The 13,302-nt window shown below is 40.1% G+C and overlaps 1 pseudogene; it reads right to left on the bottom strand.

The window, feature by feature from the left end:
• Nucleotides 1-1,305: 1,305 nt before the first annotated feature.
• LOC105602559 (adrenocortical dysplasia protein homolog) lies at nt 1,306-13,175 on the bottom strand (annotated as a pseudogene).
• Between the last annotated feature and the right edge of the window lie 127 nt (nt 13,176-13,302).

Consider the following 13,302-nt stretch of genomic DNA (forward strand, 5'->3'; position numbering starts at 1 on the left):
AGTCGGACACGACTGAGCAAGTGAACTGAACTGAATCTATGACAAAGAAGGCAAGAATATACAATGGAGAAAAGATAGTCTGTTCAATAAGTAGCACTGGGAAAATAGGACAGCTGCATAAATGAATATAGTTAGAACACTCTGTAACCCCACATACAAAAATAAACTCAAAATGGATTACAGACCTAAATGTACGCCTGGATACTATGAAACTCTTAGAGGAAAACATAGGTAAAACTGTCTTTGACATAAATCACAGCAAAACCTTTTTCAATCCACCTCTTAGAGTAATGAAAAAAATACAGAAGCAAATTAAACTTTAAAGAGTTTGCACAGCAAAGGAAACCATAAACAAAACAAAAAGAGAACCCTCAGAATGGGAGAAAATATTTGCAAAAGAAGCAAACAACAAAGGATTAATCTCCAAAAAATATACAGCTTAAGCAGATCAAAAAAAAACAAAAAAACAAAAAAACAAAAAAAAACCACCCAATCAAAAAATAAGCCCAATATCTAAACAGACATTTCTCCAAAGAAGACATATAAATAGCAAACAAGCACATGAAAAGATGCTCAACATTACTAATCATTAGAGAAATGCAAATCAAATCCACAGTGAAGGGGATTGACCACACTGGATTCGTGTGGTCCAGTGGATAACAGTTTGCCTTCCAATGCAGGGGGTATGGGTTCAATCCCTGGTTGGGGAGCTAATATCCTCATGCTTCAAGGTATATTATATATATATATATTATATATATATATATAATATATATATATAACAAGTTCAATAAGGAGTTTAAAAAACTACAATGATTTATTACCTCACATTGGTCAGAATAGCCATCATCTAAAAATCTATAAACAATAAATGGTGGGAAATGTGTGGAGAAAAGAGTACCCTCCTACACTGTTGATGGGAATGTAAATTCCCTATGGAGGAGTGTAGATTCCCTTTGAAGCCACTATAAAGAACAGTGTGGAACTTCCTTAAAAAGAAAATAGACACATAATGGAATATTACTCAGCTACTAAATAGAATGGATTTGAATCAGTTCTAAAGAGGTGGAAGAAACTGGAGCCTATTATACAGAGTGAAGTAAGTGAGAAAGAAAAACACCAATAGAGTATATTAACACATATATATGGAATTTAGAAAGATGGTAACGATGACCCTATATGCAAGACTACAAAAGAGACACAGATATAAAGAACAGACTTTTGGGAGAAGCATTTTTACAGTCTTTTTTTTTTTTTTTTTTGCTGCTGCATGATATTATTTTATTAAAAAAATTTGAAGGAAGCTAGTGTGGAGCTCTGTTTATCCGCCCCCAGGCCTGGACCCGTGCACACATCCTCCCACAAGCCCTCACATCTGGGTCAGTTCAGAGTCAGGCTGTGGCTCCATCAAAAAGCTCAAGGCCCAGGCCAAGAGCTGGGGAGGGAGCCTGGCAGCCTGGACCTGGGCACACAGGGAGGGGCAAGGTGGCTTGTATGCATCCTGGAAGGCAGAACCATCAGGATGCCTCTCTGGGGGGCCCCAGACACAGCTGGACTCCAGGGCTCCCTTGGTGGTTCTTGTCCTTGGAGAATGCTGCCAGGTCTTGGGGGGTAACCCAAGCTCTTTGAACTCCGGGCTAGGTTTCTGGGCACTGCTTACATGGGCCTGATGTATACTGGGGGCATGGCCAAGGTATGACAGGCTTGGGATGCAGCTCAGGAGTGGGGCGTTGGGTATACTGCTGGGGCGTGGGGACCCGGGGGGGCAGGGAGCCGTGGGCTGAGCAGATGATTGACAGGGGCTGGGAGCTGCCCTTCTGTACTGGGTCTGGAGCAGCCAAGGGCAGAGGAGGTAGAAGGCTGACGCTGGCACTGTTCTCCTTTGACAGCAGGTGGCTGGGTAAGGCAGGGGTTCCTGAGGAACTGGGTGAGGAAGGAGGGGAGGAGATCAGACTCAGCGACAGGTCCTGCAGAGCCAGGTGTGAAGGGGATGGCTCAGGGCCCTGTGCCCTCTGACTTGGGCCCAGAGAGCTCAGGATTTGCTGGTCATTTTCAGGGATGTGCAGCCATAGCCTGGAGACAGTGCACACAGCTTCTCCTGTGGCTCTGCAGTGAGAGGCAGCCCAGGGGATGATGGGAGAACAGGTCTGTAGGAGAAGGCAAGGGTGGAATGATTTGAGAGAATAGCATTGAAACATGTATATTAGCATATGTGAAATAGATCACTAGTCCAAGTTTGATGCATGAAACAGGGCACTCAAAGCCGGTGCACTGGGACAACCCTGAGGGACTGGATGGGGAGGGAGGTGGGAAGAGGTTCAGGATGGGGGACATGCGTACTCCCATGGCTGATTCATGTCAATGTATGGCAAAAATCACTACAATATTGTAAAGTAATTAGCCTCCAATTAAAACAAATAAATTAATGTTAAAAAAAAGAAAAATAGAGCTACCACACAATCCAGTAATTCCAGTCCTGGGCATATATCTAGAGAAAATCGTAATTCAAAAAGATACATGCATTTAATGTGCATGTGAATGGCCTAGAGAACCTATTTTTGTGTCTAAAGTTTACAATAAATGTATTTAACAGCAGAAAAAAAAAAGATACATGCACCCCAATGTTCATTGCAGCACTATTTACAATAGCCAGGACATGGAAATAACCTAAATGCCCATCAGAGAAGAATGATTAAAGAAGATGTGGCACGTATATACAGTGGAATGTTAGCCATAAAAAAGAATTAAATTTGTTTTTAAATTGTCTTTAAACTGACTCATTTTGACTTCTGAAAGTTCAGGTACCAAAATACGAATTTCACATTCCACTGCTAGGACTCCCAAAATTCCATTTTACACATAATGTTGCAATAATGCAATAATGTTTCTAGACTTTCAGTGCACAATTTTCCCTTGTACTTTCCTATCATGATTTAAAAATCTTAGCTGGAAAAAATCTAAGCTAAATTTAAAGAATGTATGAGCATGTGGAGGGAAAGGGAGGAAGTAAATAAAATCTATACCTCAATTTTGACTCCATAAGCCAATTTGATTAGGGATATATCCAAGGGATAACTCAATCAAGGGAACTCCAGAGACATCTTAAGTGAATGTCAGAGTAGATGGAAACTCTAGATTGTCCTAGAAATATCCCACCCATCCCAGGGTCCCCCAGACTGGAGAGTCCAAGGCCAAGTCTCTGGGACAGTGCAAATTCGCTGAAACTCAGCTTTTATCTTCCTCTTATTCTACACACTCTAGCTAGGTGATCTCATTCTTCATCTTGCTTAATATAAAATCCAGACCCAAATCTCCAGCTCAGAAATTAATGTTCAGCTCTAGGCTGGTGGCTCTGTTGGGATGCCCATGGGGTACCTCAAAACCATATTTTTTACATATGAAATTTACTCCTTTTACTGAATTTTATTCTTGTATATTGATCTCCACATCTGCCTGTTAGTAGAACAAGTCATAAATCTGAGAAGCATCCCTTTTTCTTTTCTCACCCACTTTTCTCTCTCTTTCATACACACATACATCTAATCAATGTATTACCAAGCTCTGTTTATATTAAGCCCCTAACAACTCAGATCATTGATTAACAAAACTCCTGGAAAGCCATTTGGCAACTTTTATGAAGAGGCATTGACAGTTTCATATCCTTTTACAAACTGTATAATGTTATGTAAGTCAAGGGTACAGTAAAATCCCACATTTAAAAACTATGTATATGTGTGAATGTAGGCATCCCCTTCATGGATCACAGCCTCATCATGGGGAAGTGGCTTTCAGTCCCAAAGAAGGGCAATGCCAAAGAATGTTCAAGCTATTGTACAATTGCGTTCATTTCACATGCTAGGAAGGAAATGCTCAAAATCCTTCATACTAGGCTTCAGTAGTATGCGAATGGAGAACTTCCAGATGTACAAGCTGGGTTTAGAAAAGACAGAGGATCAGAGATCAAACATTTGCTGGATCACAAAGAAAGCAAGGGAATTACAGAAAAACATGTACCTCTGCTTCATTAACTATGCTAAAGCCTTTGACTGTGGATCACAACAAACTGCGGAAATAACAGACTACCTTACCTGTCTCTTGCAAAACCTGTATGTGGGGCAAAAAGCAGCAGTTCCTTACATGGGATTACTGATGGGTTCAAAATTGGGAAAGGAGTCCGACAAGGCTGCATATTGCCACCCTGTTTATTTAATTTATATGCAGAGTGAAAGTGAAAGTGTTTGTCCCTTAGTCGTGTCCAACTCTTTGCAATCCCATGGACTGTAGCCCACCAGGCTCCTCTGTCCATGATTTTTCAGGCAAGAATGCTAGAGTGGGTAGCCATTCTCTTCTCCAGTGGATGTTCCCAACCCAGGGATTGAACTCAGATCTGCATTGCAGGCAGATTCTTTAACATCTGAACCACAAGGAAAGCTGGGAAAGGCTGGGCTGAATGACTCATAAGTTGAAATCAAGAATGCAGGGAGAAATATCAACAACCTCAGATATGCAGATGATGCCACTCTAATGGCAGAAAGTGAAGAGGGGCTAAAGAGCCTCTTTATGAGGGTGAGAGAGGAGAGTGAAAAAACTGGCTTGAAATTCAACATTCAAACAACTAAGATCATGGCATCTGATCCTATCATTTCATGCAAATAGAAGGGAGAAAAGTGGAAGCAGTGACAGATTTTATTTTCTTGGGCTCCAAAATCACTGCAGAGGGTGACTGCAGTCATGAAATTAAAAGATGCTTGCTCCTTGGAAGGAAAGCTATGACAAAACTAGACATCGTATTAAAAAGCAGAGACATCACTTTGCCAACATATGTCCCCATAGTCAAAATTATTATTTTTCCAGTAGCCATTTACAGATATGACAGTAGGACCATTGAGAAGGCTGAGTGCTGTAGAATTGATGCTTTTAAATTGTGGTGCTGGAGAAGACTCTTGAGAGTCACTTGGAAAGCAAGGAGATCAAACGGGTCAATCCTACAGGAAATCAACTCTGGATATTCATTGGAAGGATTGATGCTGAAGTGGAAACTCCAATACTTTGGCCACCTGATGCTAAGGGCTGACTCAATGGAAAGGACCTGGATGCTGGGAAAGACATGATGCAAAAGGAAAAGGGAGTGACAGAGGATGAGATTGTTAGATAGCATCACCAACTCAAAGGACATGAATCTGAGCAAACTCTGGGAGACAGTGGAGGACAGAGAAACCTGGTGTGCTGCAGTTCATGGGGTCACAAAGAGTCGGACATGACTCAGCGACTGAACAACAATAGGCAAAGCAAACAAAATGAACTAAAAATACATCAAAATGTTAAAAACTCTCTATCTTTTGTTGGTAGAGCAATAGACACTTTTTCTTTTCTTCCTTACAAGGTTTAGTATTTTCTAATGTTTTACACCAAGCATGTGCTATTATCAAATGTAAGTTCCATGAAGACAGATGCATTTTTTGTTCCCTTATGTATTTGAAGTGCCCAGAACAGTGTTTTGCATATAGTAGATGTGTAATAAATAGTTTTAATTAACTAATTTATTTAGTTTTGGCTATGCTAGGTCCTCGTTGCTGTGCATGGCCTTTCTCTAGTTGCGGCAAGCAGGGGCTACTCTTCATTGCAGTGTTTAGGCTTCTCATTGTGGTGGCTTTTGTTGTTGCAGAGACAGGTCCTACACATGTGGGCTCAGTAGTTGTGACACATAGGCTTAGCTGTTCTGAGACATGTGGAATCTTCCTGGACCATGGATCAAGCCCTTGGTCCCCTGCAATGGAAGGCTGATTTTTAACCACTGGACCACCAGGAAGCCCTTAATAAATATTTTGAAATTAATCTTTATAATGTAAAAAATAAAATGAATAATAAATATATTAAAATTCCATTTATTGTTCTTTCTGGATTGTATATAATATTCGTCCCTTCCTTTAAACCACCTGTGGCTAAAATGGTCAGCAGTGGTCATACCTGCAAAGTCATACCTGGCTCTTGATTTTCTTTTTCTGCTCAGCTTTGCAAAGACTTGCCTTCTATTCTTTCCTTTCACCTCTCCCAGCAGACATTGATAGGAAGACTGGTACAGAGGAGTTTCCAGAAACTGGCATCACAATCATGGTGGAATAAGATGTTTCTTGTTTTTGTCTTCCCCATCAACAACATTAGTTTGGCATCTGTTTATAAACAAAGGTGTCTTTGTGGGAGTTGTGGGATACAGCACCATATGTCAAGGGGCTCAGGAGAAGTCTTTCTCACTGTGCATCAGGCAATATGCATTCAAACCTTGATTCTGGCTAAGGACCCTGCAGTGATCTGTGATCTAGCTCCAGCTTCTCTTGGTTGAGGCCCAGGAGCCCCTGGAAAGTGCTGTCTTAGAAAATCACCAATGAATGACAAGAGCCTTTTGTGGAAGACCAAATTTCCAGAGAAGTTCTAGCATGTTACTGGGTGGGGAAAATATGTGTGTGTGTGTACACTTACATGAGTTTAGATGTTTCAAAGGGGATAAGAATACAGCTTGACTTTACTTGCATCTCCCATCCCCCAAAGTAGCACAGTAAGGCCAAGAGGTCTTCTTGGTCTACGCTCTTTTTTGAGGGAATGAGAGCCTGTAAGTGAACACTGCTTCCCCAGCTTTTGAGATACTGACAAAAACACCCTCTCCCGCTGTGGCAGAAGGAAGGCGCTTTGGCAGATGGCAAGTGAGCATGCACAGAATGCCTGCCCAACTTGGCGTGCCAGTGTTTGTCCAAACTTGAGCTTGAGTGCACCTTTGGGAAAACCAAAGAGGGGCAGTCAGCCCAAGGCCAGGTTCATTGCAGAGTCCAGTTCAGTTCAGTTCGGATACTCAGTTGTGTCTGACTCTTTGCGACCCTATGGACTGCAGTACGCCAGGCTTTCCTATCCGTCACTAACTCCAGGAGCTTGTTCAAACTCGTGTTTATCGAGTCAGTGATGCCATCCAACTGTCTCATCCTCTGTTGTCCCCTTCTCCTCCCTCCTTCAATCTTTCCCAGCATCAGGGTCTTTTCCAATGAGTCAGTTCTTTGCATCAGGTGGCCAAAATATTGGAGTTTCAGCTTCAGCATCAGTCCTTTCAATGAATATTCAGGACTGATCTCCTTTAGGATAGACTGGTTGGATCTCCTTGCAGTCCAAGGGACTCTCAAGAGTGTTCTCCAACACCAAAGCTCAAAAACATCAATTCTTCGGTGCTCAGCTTTCTTCACAGTCCAACTCTCACATCCATACATGACCATAGCTTTGACTAGATGGATGTTTGCCGGCAAAGTAATGTCTCTGCTTTTTAATGTGCTGTCTAGGTTTGTCATAGCTTTTCTTCCAAGGAGCAAGCGTCTTTTCATTTCATGGCTGCAGTCACCCTCCGCAGTGATTTTGGAGCCCCCAAAAATAAAGTCTGTCACTGTTTCCGTTGTTTCCTCATCTACTTGCCATGAAGTGATGAGACCAGATACCATGATCTTAGTTTTCTGAATGTTGAGTTTTAAGCCAACTTTTTCACTCTCCTCTTTCACTTTTATCAAGAGGCCCTTTAGTTCTTCTTCGCTTTCTGCCATAAGGGTAGTGTCATCTGCATATCTGAGGTTATTGATATTTCTCCCAGCAATCTTGATTCCAACCTGTGCTTCATCCAGCCTGGCATTTTGCATGATGTGCTCTGCATACAAGTTAAATATGCAGGGTGACAATATACAGCCTTGACGTACTCCTTTCCCAATTTGGAACCAGTCCATTGTTCCACATCTGGTTCTAACTGTTGATTCTTGACCTGCATACAGATTGCTTAGGAGGCAGGTCAGGTGGTCTGGTATTCCCATCTCTTAAGAACCCAGAGAAGGCATATAAACTGAAGAATTCAACCACAAGAGAGAACAAGAAGAGTGGAGTAAGTGTGTCCATAACCTGGCTGAGAGAGCCTCCGAATCTCTAGGGGGGCTGACAGAGACATTTATCTTCACAAAGTAAAGCCTGGTGGAGGTGATTGCTGTTTCAAATGGAAGTCAATGATGTAACTTCAAAGAACATGGAAAATCTACGAGGAGCGTGAAAACCTGAGGGCACACAACACATTGGGGAAGGTTAGTATATAGTCAAATTCAGAATACTCTAACACTGTAATTTGGTGGTGTCTTAACCACTTAACTCTAGAATAAAGTTTAAAGGATAAGAGTGTTAAAAAATAACTATAGCTACAATAATGTGCATGAATATGCAGTATAAAAAGAGGCAAATTGTTAACAACATTAAAGGGGTGGTAAATGGGTAGTTTATATATGCAATCAGTTATGTGGCTATAATCATAAAAGACTGTTGTGTCTATAAAATGTTTTATGTTAAGCCTCTTGGTAGCCACAAAGCAAAAACCTACCGTAGATTCACAAAAGATAAAGAGAAGCAAATCAAAGCATACACTACAAAAAAAGTCACCAATCCACAAAGGAAGGTAACAAGAGAGGAAGAAAGGAATGAGGGAACTTCAAAACAGCCATAAAACAATGAATAAGATTGCATTAATAAGTTCTTATCTATTAATAATCCTCTATTTGTAAATAGATTAAATTCTCCAGTCAAAAGTCATAGTGGCTGGATGGAAAAAATAAGAACCAACTCTATGCTGCCTATAACAGGCTCATTTCTGATTAAATAACACATATAAGCTCAAAATGAAGAATGGAGAAATATATTTGATACAAATGGAAACCAAAAGAGAGCAAGGTGAGCTATACTTGTATCAGGTGAAATAGACCATTTAAGCCAAAAGTAATGACTAGAGACAAAAATGGTTATGTAACCATAAAAGTGTCAATTCGTGAAGTAAATAGGACAATCAACACATACCTACCTAAACATATTAGTCAAATACTAACAGATCTGAAGGGAGAAATGGACAGCAATTCAGTAGACTTCAATACCCCATTTTCAACAATGGAGAGATCCTCCAGAGAGAAAATCAGCAAAGAAACATTAACTTGAACTACTTCAGCCATGAAATTAAAAGACACTTACTCCTCAGAAGAAAAGTTATGACCAACCTAGATAGCATATTCAAAAGCAGAGACATTACTTTGCCGACTAAGGTCCGTCTAGTCAGGGCTATGGTTTTTCCTGTGGTCATGTATGGATGTGAGAGTTGGACTGTGAAGAAGGCTGAGTGCCAAAGAATTGTTGCTTTTGAACTGTGGTGTTGGAGAAGACTCTTGAGAGTCCCTTGGACTGCAAGGAGATCCAACCAATCCATTCTGAAGGAGATCAGCCCTGGGATTTCTTTGGAAGGAATGATGCTAAAGCTGAAACTCCAGTACTTTGGCCACCTCATGCGAAGAGTTGACTCACTGGGAAAGACTCTGATGCTGGGAGGGATTGGGGGCAGGAGGAGAAGGGGACGACAGAGGATGAGATGGCTGGATGGCATCACTGACTGGATGGACGTGAGTCTGAGTGAACTCCGGGAGTTGGTGATAGACAGGAGGCCTGGTGTGCTGCGATTCATGGCGTCGCAAAGAGTCGGACACGACTGAGCAACTGAACTGAACTGAACTGATACTTTACCCTAAATGAGGCTCACAGACATATACAGAGGACTCCAACCAACATATTCTTCTACCTGGGACATTCTGCAGGACAGCTCCTATCCTAGGTCATAGGACAAGGGTTAACAAATTTAAGAAGATTGATATTATACCAAATACTTCATTATCACAGTAGTATAAAACTAGAAATGAATACCAGAATGCCAACTGGAAAAATAATATATATGTGGAAATTAAGCAACATACTGCAGAAGAACTAATGACCAAAGAAGAAATCAAAAGAGAAGTAAAAATATCTTAAAACAAACCAAAATGAAAAAACAACATACCAAAACATATGGGATACAGCAGAAGCAGTTCAAAGAGGAAAGTTTGTAATGATAAATGCCTTCATTAAGAAAAAAGAAAGATCTCAAATAAGCAATCTAACTTTACAACTTAAGGAGCTAGAAAAAGAAGAACAAACTAAGCTCAAAGTTAGCAACAAAAGGAAATAAAGAAAAGAGCGGAAAGAAAGACATAGAGAGCAGAAAAACAATAGAAAATAGAAAAGATCACGGAAACTAGGAAATCTTTTTATTAAAGATAGAGAAAATTGACAAACTTTTAACTAGACTAAGAAAAAAAGAGAGAAAAGGAATAAAAAGTCAGAAATTAAAGAGGAGACATTACAACTGATACCTCAGAAATACAAAGAATCATAGGAAATTACTATGAACACCAACAAACTGGATATCCTAGAAGAATTGGAAAGTTCATAGAAACATACAACCTACCAAGAATGAATCATGAAAAAATAGAAAATCTGAACAGACTGATAATGAGTAAGATTAAACCAGTAATCCAAGACTTGCCTAAAAAGAAAAGCCAAGGACCAAATGGTTTTGCTGGTGAATTCTACCAATCATTTAAAGAATGATTAACACAAATCCTACATAACTCTTCCCTCCAAAAAAATGAAGAGAAGGGAACACTTACAGAATCATTTTACGAAGTCAGTTTTACCTGATACCAAAGCCAGATAAAGACACTGTTAAAAAAAGAAAACTACAGGCCAATGTCTCTGAGAAATTCAAGTGCAAAAATTCTCAACAAAATTCTAACAAACTGAATTCAGCAGTACATGAAAAGGATCCTACACCATGATCAAACAGGTTTTATCCCTGGGATATAATGATGTTTCAAGATACACAACTCAAAACATGTGACACACCACATTAATAGAAGATAAGATAAAAATTATTAAATAATTTAACGGGTTCATATAATAATTTGACAAAGCCCAAATCTTTTTATGACAAAAACTCTCAGCTAATTTAGTATAGAAGGAAATGCATATAATCTAAGTTGCTTCAGTCCGACTCTTTGCATACCTGTGATTTTAACGGGTTCATATAATAATTTGACAAAGCCCAAATCTTTTTATGACAAAAACTCTCAGCTAATTTAGTATAGAAGGAAATGCATATAATCTAAGTTGCTTCAGTCCGACTCTTTGCATACCTGTGAACTATAGCCCACCAAGCTCCTCTGTCCATGGGATTCTCCAGGCAAGAATACTGGAGTGGATTGCTGTGCCCTCCTCCAGGGATCTTCTCAACCCAATGATCGAACTCTTATACCTCCTGCATTGGTAGGTGAATTCTTTGCCACTAGCACCATCTGGGAAGCCCATAGAAAGAAAATACATCAACATAATAAAGGTCATATATGACAAGCCATCGGAGAAGGCAATGGCACCCACTCCAGTGCTCTTGCCTGGAAAATCCCATGGACGGAGGAGCCTGGTAGGCAGCAGTCCATGGGGTCGCTAGGAGTTGGACACGACTGAGCAACTTCACTTCCACTTTTCACTTCCATGCATTGGAGAAGGAAATGGCAACCCACTCCAGCGTTCTTGCCTGGAGAATCCCAGGGACGGGGGAGCCTGGCGGGCTGCCGTCTATGGGGTCGAACAGAGTCAGACACGACTGAAGCAACTTAGCAGCAGCAGTAGCAGCAGCAGCATGACAAGCCATGCTAATATCATACTCAGTGTTGAAAGGTTGAAAGCTTTCTCTGTAAGATTAAGAACAAAACAAGATGCCAGCTTTCACCACTCTTAGAAATATAGTGCTGGGAGTTCTAGCCACAGAAATCAGGCAAAACAAAGAAACAAAAAAAAAAACAGCAATAAATATCCAAACAGGAAAGTTAGAAGCAAACTTCCTTTGTCTGCAGATGTTATGATCTTATACATACAATCCTAAAGTCTACACCAAAAAAATTGTTAGAACTAATCTATGAATTCAGTAAAGTTGCAGGATTAAAAAATCAACATACTGAAATCAGTCGTGTTTTTATACACTAACAACAAATGACCTGAAATAAAAATAAAGGAAATAATTCCATTAACCATAGCACCAAAAACAATAAAATATTTAGGAATAAATTTAACTATGATGGGGAAAGATCTGTATATAGAAAACTATAAAATACTGATAAAAGAAATCAAAGAAGACACAAATAAATGGAAGAATAGCCAGTGTTCATGGATCAGAAGAATTAATATAGTTAAAATGTTCATTGTATACAAAGCCTTCTATATATTAAGTGCAATCCCTAACAAAACCTCATTGACCTTTTTCACAGAAGTAGAAAAAAGTCCTAAAAATCCTAAAATTTGTATGGAATCATAAAAGACCCAAATAGCAAAGCAATCCTGAAAGAGAAGAACAAAGCTGGTGGCATCACATTGTACTACAAAGATTCGGTAATCAGAGCAATATGGTATTGGCATAAAAGAAGACCAGTGGAACAGAACTGATAGCCCAGAAATAAACTCGAATGTGCACAGTCAGCTAATATGTGCCAAGAGATCCAAAAATACTTAGTGGGGAAATGATGGTCTCTTCAGTAAATGATGTTAGGAAAAATAAATAACCACATTCAGAAAAGTGAAACTGGATCCTTATCTTACTTACACCACTCTCAAAACGTCCCTTGATTCCTGGTCCAGGAGGATCCCCTATGCTGTGGGACAACTAGGGCCACGCGCCACAACTACCGAGCTCACGAGCCACAACTCCTGAGGCCCGCATGCCTAAAGCCTGTGCTCTGCCGCAAGAGAAGCGGCTGAAGTAAGAATGGAGCAGTAAACGGTAGAAACGAACAGCAGCCCTCGCTCACTGCTGCTAGAAAAAGCCCACGTTGCAGCAATGAAGACCCAGCACAGCCAAAAACAGATAAATTGTTTCAAAAAGACTTAAACAGAAAACCCGAAACCTTAAAACTTGTCGAGGAGTAATAGGCGAAATCTCCTTAACACTGGTCTTGCTAATGATGATTTGGCATGACACACAAAAAAAACAAGCAACAAAAGCAAAAGTTAGTAAGTGGAGTTATATAAAAAATAACGCTTCTGTATCGCAAAGGAATCAGTCACCCAAATGGAAAGGTAACCTATAGAATGTGAGAAAATATTTGCAAATCATATATCTTATAAAAGGACTCATATCGAAATACATAAAGAACTCATAACATAATAGCAACAAAATCTAATTAAGAAATAGTCAGAGGAACTGAAAAATTTTCTTTCCTAAAGAAGACATACAAACGACCAACAGGTACAAGAAAAGATACCGACATCACTAATCACAAGGGAACTCTAAACCCAACCACAATGGGATAGAACTTTACCCCTGTTGGAATGGCTGTCACCAAAAAGACAAGAGGTGACAAGCGTTTGTGAAGAGGTGGCTGTGCACTGCTGATG

Source organism: Ovis aries, chromosome 16 (genome assembly GCF_016772045.2).
Source record: "Ovis aries strain OAR_USU_Benz2616 breed Rambouillet chromosome 16, ARS-UI_Ramb_v3.0, whole genome shotgun sequence".
Classification (NCBI taxonomy): Eukaryota; Metazoa; Chordata; class Mammalia; order Artiodactyla; family Bovidae; genus Ovis; species Ovis aries.